We start from the raw sequence: 7727 nt of genomic DNA, 5'->3' as shown, positions 1-7727 counted from the left end.
CCACCACCACCATGATTCAACGGCATCACTTGTTATTTGGTCTTTCATATTCTTTGTCCAGTTTTCTCATGCATATGAGTGATTGAAAGTGCTATAGCTTGGATCAGATGCACCTTAATCCTTAAAATGAAATCTTTGCTAACACTTTAGAGAAGGCTTTTGCAGATTTGCCCAGTGCAATACATGTGCTAGTATGGTAGGTGTAAAATATTTCCATTCTGGTTTTTCATAGTACCCTTTATTTAGAGTTTTTTGTTTTGTTTTGTTTTTAATATTTAGAAATCAAGGCAGATTTGTTTGTTTTATTTTGCTACTGCAGAAGCTGAGATTAGAACTTGGCCTGTACATCAGTTGCAGCAGTGCCCGGTAGGTATATTTTTCTGGCAATCTGGAACTACTCAGCCTCATTGAATGAGTATGTTAAATTTGGGTGTGTTTGTGCGTGTGGTTTAGAAATCAGAGAAATAATAGGTTTGTTGAGTAGGGTGAGAGTAAGTAGTTTCTCAGTGATTGAACAAGGGATACTTGTGGGTCAGTTTCAGCTTTTCCAACTTTAATAGGCCAAAAGTTACAAGGTTTAAGGAATCATGTTAGATGAACAATTATGGTGATCAGCTGCGATGAAATAGGGGAACCCTTCAAGGAATTTTGAGATTTACTATTTAGTATTAGAGGAAGACTGAGAAACAGAGATAGAGAAAATGTTGGAGGTTATCAATTCAGCAATTTGAAAGTAGGGAAAACAATTCACCACCTTTCAGGGGAAAAAAAAATGTGAGTAGTCTTTTACCTTAGCAACAATTGTGCACATAATGGTAAGTTATAGTTATACAGAACTTTTACCATTTATAAGATGCATATGCTATCTTATTTAATGACAATTCTGAAAAAAAGATATTTTTTGCTACTGCTTTATTGATAAAGATACAAAATGTAAGAAAGGTGAAACAAATTGACCAAAGACACCCATCTGGTAAATGACAGATACAGGGTACATCTTCAAGGCTTCTTTTGCCAATCTCAGGGCTCTTTTGCTTCAAACTTTCCCATCTCCTGAGCATCACACCTGCAGTTTCTACAGTGGGTAATGCCTGTCAACAATCACTGATCCTCTGTCTCCTGAACGTTCTTATGTCTTGGTAGATCTAAAAAGAAAAAGACAGATTCCTGTGCAGGAGCTCCAATCTAATATAGTACCAAAGAAAGACTGACATGAAACAAAAGATCTAAATAGTTTCCAATAAAGTGTTAGTCTGTGTTGTAATAATTTTAAGAAGGATGGCTTTTGACAGAAGCTGTCAAAATCTAGTTTCATGGAAAAGGAAGGGCACTTTTCAGAATGGAATAAAAAATGTGAGAATTTAAATTAAAAGTAATTTTCAAAGTTCCAGCTGAGTTCTGTTTTAAGAAAAACATTTTAACTTTTCATTCTGGTAATTATGAGACTAGTAGTTTGTCTGGTAACTGCAGGTAGCCACTGAATGTAATGGAGATTACATAAAATGAAAAAAAAAACATTTTCTTTTTAAAGAACAATGACCATTATCTAATCTAAAATAAAATTTTTCCCTTTTTTGGTCTTTGGTTAATTAAAGATTCATTTTGGGATCAGTTGTTGTTGTTGTTGTTGTTATGTGCCCAGCCCCAATTCATAGTGACCCCTCCTTGGGTTTCTGAGGCAGTATCACTACGGAAGTAGGATTGCCCAACCTTCCTTCCAAGGAGTGGCTGGTGGGTTTGAACCGCCAGCCTTCTGGTTAGCAGTCAAATGCTTTAGCCACTATGGTACCAGAGCTCCTTTTGGGATCAGAGGAAGACTTAAATAAATATTTAGTTAATTATATTTACATAATTTTGTTAATAGTCTTCATGACTTGCACTTAATGCCATTTGGTTGTAATCTAGAGAATCTCTGGAAATTTAAAGGACAAATTTAACAGTCGTGCTGCAGTGGTCAAAGCATTCAGCTGCTAACCAAAAGGTCAGAGGTTCGAACCCACCAGCTGCTCTGCAGGAAAATGATGAAGCAGTCTGCTTCTGTAAAGAATTATAGCTCTGGAAACCCTATGGGGTGATTCTACTCTGTCCTATAGTGTTGCTTCAGTTGGAATTGACTCACTGGCAGTGCATTTGATTTAATCCTAAATTGATAGATCTCTAGTGTCAGATTGCCTTTACTTTTGCATACTCCTCTTCCAATGACTCATATATTCTTGGTAATTTACTTTTTGTTGTTGTTATGTGCCGTCGAGTTGGACCCAACTCAGAGAAACCCCTCCTTGGGTTTCCAAGGCAGTATCACTACGGAAGTAGATTGTCCCATCTTCCTTCAGAGGAGTGGCTGGTGGGTTTGAACCAGCCTTCTGGTTAGCGATTGAGTGCCTTAGGCACTATGCTCTCAATTTCCCTTTTTTTAAACTTCATCTTTTCTTCATTTGCTATTTTATTGATTTCTTAAGAGTTAGTGAAAACTTCGAAGTAGGTGTTATTGTGCTTTTGTGTGTAACAAAAAGCTACTCAGATAGATACCTGTTTAAATACAAGTAGAACCAGAAATCTACAACCTGTCTTTTTTTTGTTGTTCCTTGTTTGATACGGTTGTGGCTTGTGTGTTGCTGTGAGGCTGGTAGCTGTGCCACCAGTATTTGAAATACAAGCAGGGTTACCTAAGGTGGACAGTTTTCAGCGAAGCTTCCAGACTAAGACAATCCTAGTAATCTACTTCTCAGAATTAAGCCAATGAAAACTTATGGATCACAACAAAGCATTGTCCGACTTGCTTGCTTTGGACAAGTCTTTCAGGAAGGATCATTCCCTAGAAGAGGACATGATATTTGGTGAAGTAGAGGGCCAGCGAGGGCATGGGAGACCCTTTGTGAGATGGATTTGCACAACAGCCACAGCAGTGGACTTGAATATGCTGGCTGATGTAAGGATGATGCAGGATTAAGTAACGTTTTGTTCTCTTGTACATAAAATTGCCGTAAGTCGGATTCAACAACAGCTAACAACAGAACTAGTAATAGCCTGAAGCCAGACCAAATACCAGTCATTGCTAAAGCCTGTGAGGACTTGTGTGTTGTAATATACAAGTCTGCTATCAGTGTTTTTAATATATTGGCTTAATGTCTCATGACTCCTTTCCGTAAATATGGAGTTTAAGAAATTTGTGGTATTATCCTGCTCCAGAAGAAATACGTTCTCAAAACTAATTTATCCTCTCATTTTAGATTGGGCAAAACAAGGATGGTATATTTATAAATAGTGAATTTTTAAAATGATGATTATGATGTACATTATTCCTCAGACTTAACATTTTGCAGGTTCTTATTTTTGTCAGTAGGCTTTCACTGTCTGAAGCCTAGGCAAGAGTTACTATTTCATCATTGGCTCCTGGCTGCCAGCCTAAGGTGATGTAAAAACAGCTTAATAAGTTACTAGCATCCTCCACCATGTTTCAGAGCTATTTGAAAACCTTATTTTTTAGGAGATACCAGAAACTATCTTTTATTTGGAGGGGAGGTGGAAAGATTGTGGGGGACTACTGTGATGGTTTTTTTTGTTTGTTTGTTTATTGTGATGAGGGTGTGTTGAACTGCCATAGTATAATATCTTAAAGCGTAGAGCTAGATTCTGTTTTAAAATTCTTCCATGAATTTTAACTCAGTTCATTTAAAAGAAAAACTACATTGATGTGCATTTCTGTTTTCATAGGCAAATGAGCATTTATTATTTCTCATAAACTGTGTTATTGTTTGATCCTCATAACCTGGTGAAGCACTTAGGGCAAGTATAAAATTGTTCCTATTTTTTAGGTGAGGAAACAAGTTCAGAAAGATTAAGTGACTTAGGTGAGGTTAAGGACTTTGAAAGTAAGACACAGCTCTGAAGTTCTGGTTCTTTTCCCACTATACTTCAGTGCTTTCTATTTTGTAGAATTATACACATGAATATCTTCTTATCATATTTTTTATAAGTGTATCTAGTTTGTAAATTAATCTTTTTCTGCCCCTGTTTATGGTTTTCAAAACTTCATCCATGAGGACTCCCTTTGAAAGTTTTTGTGAAATCTTTTTATCTCACCTTTCAAAGAATAATAAACAAACTTTGGTGATTTATCAGGTGCCAGTTGCAGGTACCACTGCAGTCTGAGCATTTTTAACAGTTCACATATCATTATGTAGCACACCTACACTAAACTGCATCAAATCAAATGAAACCTACTGCTATTGAGTCGATTCCAACTTATAGCACCCCTGTAGGATGGAGTAGATCTGCCCCATAATAAGGTTTCCAAGGCTGTAAATCTTTATGGAAGCTGACTGCCATATCATTCTCCCACAGAGCGGCTGGTGAATTTAAACCTTAGACCTTTCAGTTGGCAGTTGAGCCCTTTAATCACTGTGCCACCAGGGCCCTCCCACAAGCTGCACATGGCCCATATATCACTAAACCAGTTTTGAAGTCCTAGATCCCAGTCTCAAAGAGCCAAAATATTATCTTCTCAAGTGACTGGACAGAAATGTATAATAGGAAGGCAATATCTACAATAGAAACTTCTTAGAACAAGTTCTAAAAACACTGTGGTGGTATTCAAATTCCTCAGAAATCTTCATATACGTATCTTTGAACTCTTCACATATGAATGACAACATCTTGAAGACATCTTAAAATAGGTGACCTTTAGGGTATACTCTAAACTGGACACTGATATTTGAACACTGCTTCACCTTCTGATTTGATATGGTTAAAATGGATGAAGAATTAGATACAGCTTGAATAAGCTTAGAGGACTCTGTCACATAATAGTATTAATATAATTTCATGTGACCATTTTTTTCTCCCCCCCACCCCCCCGTGTACTAGATGAAACTTCACTTTGGAACAGGGTTTCTCAACCTCAGCACTATTGATGTTTTTTAACAGATAATTCTTTGTTTTGGGGGGCTTTTGTGTGCACTGTAGGAAGTTCATCAGCGTTCTATGCTTACTAGTCAACTTTCTATCTCAGTGGATTTGTCTTTTCTGGACATTTATATAAGGGGAATCATACAATAATAACATTTTATATCTCCTCTCACTTAGCACAATGTTTTCAAGGCTCAGTTATGTTGTAGTATGTGTCAGTACTTCTTTCCTTTTTCTGACTGAAAAATATCCCATTGTATAGAAAACAAAATTTTGTTTATCCATTCATCAGTTGATGGATATTTAAGTGATTTCTATTTTTGGCTATTGTGAATAATGCTGGTAGGAAATTTGTGTACCGGTGTTTGTATGGACATATGTTTTCATTAGTCTTGGGTATCTATCTAGAAGTAGAATTGCTGTGCAATAGGTGGGTCTGTGTTTCACCTTTTGAGGAATTGCCAAGATGTTTTCCATATTGGCTGTACCATTTTAAAGTCCCACTGGCAATATGTAAGAGTTTCAGTTTCTTCACATCCTCATCTATACTAGTTATTGTTTGTCTTTTTTATTATAGCTGTCCTATAGCTGTCCTAGTAGGTGGGAAGTGGTATCTCAATCTGATTTTGATTGGCAATTTCATAATGACTAATGATGTTGAGTATCTTTTCATGTGCTTATTGGTCATTTATATATCTTCTTTGGAGAAATATATCTTCAGATCCTTTGCCCATTTCTAAATTGGCTTATTTGTTCATTATTATTCTTGAGTTTCAAGAGTTCTTTTTTATATCTGGATACTAAACCCTTATCAGATACATTTTGTCCCATTCTGAGGGTTGTCTTTCACTTTCTGGTTAGTGTCCTTTGACTTAAGTTACTCATTTTGATGAAGTCCACTTCATCTGTTTGTCTCTGTATTTGCTCATGATTTTGGTAACATATCTAAAATACAGTTATCTAATTCAGGATTATGCAGATTTTCACATTTCCTTCTAAGAGTTTGTATTTTTTAGCTCTTATATTCTGGTATTTGAATGATTTTGAGTTAATTTTTGTGTATGTTGTGAGGTAGTTGTTATTATTGTGTGTCATCAAGTCATTTCCAACTCACAGTGACCCTAAAGGACAGAGTAAAACTGCACTGTTTGTTTCTTAGGTTATAATCTTTATGGGAGCAGATGACCAGATCTTTTATCCTGTGGAGCACATGGTGGGTTTGAACTATCAACCTTTGGTTAGTAGACAAGCACTTAATAATTGTTCCACCAGGGCTCCTTCTGGAGTGAGAGATCGGGGTCTAAATTCATTCTTTTGCATGTATATGTACAGTTGTCACAGAACCATTTTTGAAAAGACCATTCTTTCACACATAATGGTCTTACTAACCTTACTGAAAATCAATTGACCATGAAAGTGTGGGTTTAGGTTTGAATTCTCAATTCTATTCCATTGGTCTGATGCCTTTCTCTTGATTACTGTTTTTTTGTAATGAGTTTTGAAATAGAAAGTGAGCAAGTCCTCAAACTTTATTCTTCTATTTCAGATTGTTTTGGTTATACTATGTTATTTGTGGTTCCAATTGAATTTTAGGATAAGCTCTGTTTTTGGAAAAAGAGGAGTTGGAATTTTGATAGTTTAATTGGATATGTTGATCAATTTTGGGGAGTATTGCCATCTTATAAATATTATGTCTTCTAATCTATGTACATAGGAGCTCTGGTAGCATAGTGCCTAAGGCACTTGACTGCTAACCAGAAGGCTGGCGGTTTAAACGCACCAGCCACTCCTCGGAAGGAAGGATGGGCAATGCTACTTCCATAGTGATACTGCCTCAGAAACCCAAGGAGGGGTCGCTATGAGTCGGTACTGACTCGACGGCACATAACAACAACAACAACAACAATCTATGTACATAAGATGTATTTACTTTTATTTAGATCTATGATTTTCTCAGCATTGATTTATAGTTTTCAGTGTACAAGTTTTGTACTATGGTGAAATGTAATCGTCAGTATTTTGTTCTTTTTGATGCTATTAATAGAACTGCTGATTTCATTTTCATATTGTTTATGGCTACTGTACCAAGTTTTGTATATTGATCTTACATCCTGAAACTTTGCTGAACTTGTTACTTAGCTCTAGGAGCTCTTTTATAGATTTCTTAGAATTTACTATGTATCAAATCATGTTATATACAAATAAAGTTTTACTTCTTTTCCAATCAAGACACTTGTTTTTCTTCTCTAATTTCCCTAGCTCAGACCTACAGTACAATGTTGGATAAAAGTGATGAGAGCAGACATCCCTGTCTTGTTCCTGATCTTTGGATGAAAGCTTTAACTTAAATATGATGTTAGCTGTGGTTTTCTCATAGAATGCCCTTTATCAAATTGAGAACGTTCTCTTCTATTTGTTGAGTGTTTTTATCATGAAAGGTGTTGGATTTTGTCAAATGTTTTTTCTGTGTCTATTGAGATGATGATGTTTTTGTTGTTCTGTGACATCAAGTTGATTCTGACTCATAAGAACTGGCCCCTAGTATGAACTGCCGTACGGAAAATGAATTTGTTCTGTAAACTTTCACCTAAATCAAAATAAAAAAATTTAAAAGAAAGAAAGAAAAACTGGCTCTTCTTGTTATGGCCGTCAAGTCGATTCTGACTTATAGTGGTCCCCATTGGGTTTCCAAGGCTATAAATCTTTACAGGAGGGAGAGTTCTGGCAAGATGGCAGACTAGGCAGAAAGACTGCACAGACCCTCTTCAACAAAGAAAAGGGAAACCAATTAACACAGACACAGAAGATAATCCTGGACC

At 36.2% G+C, this 7727-nt stretch overlaps 1 protein-coding gene across 1 annotated transcript in view; it reads left to right on the top strand.

Moving 5' to 3' along the window:
* Positions 1 to 7727, top strand: part of NR3C1 (nuclear receptor subfamily 3 group C member 1) — a 164848-nt gene that overhangs the window by 27894 nt on the left and 129227 nt on the right. The gene's annotated exons all lie outside the window — the stretch shown is intronic.

This window comes from Orycteropus afer, unplaced genomic scaffold, assembly GCF_000298275.1.
Source record: "Orycteropus afer afer isolate SDZICR_OR568_19922 unplaced genomic scaffold, OryAfe1.0 scaffold00056, whole genome shotgun sequence".
NCBI classification, from domain to species: Eukaryota; Metazoa; Chordata; class Mammalia; order Tubulidentata; family Orycteropodidae; genus Orycteropus; species Orycteropus afer.
This window is presented reverse-complemented; position numbering and strand designations above follow the sequence as displayed.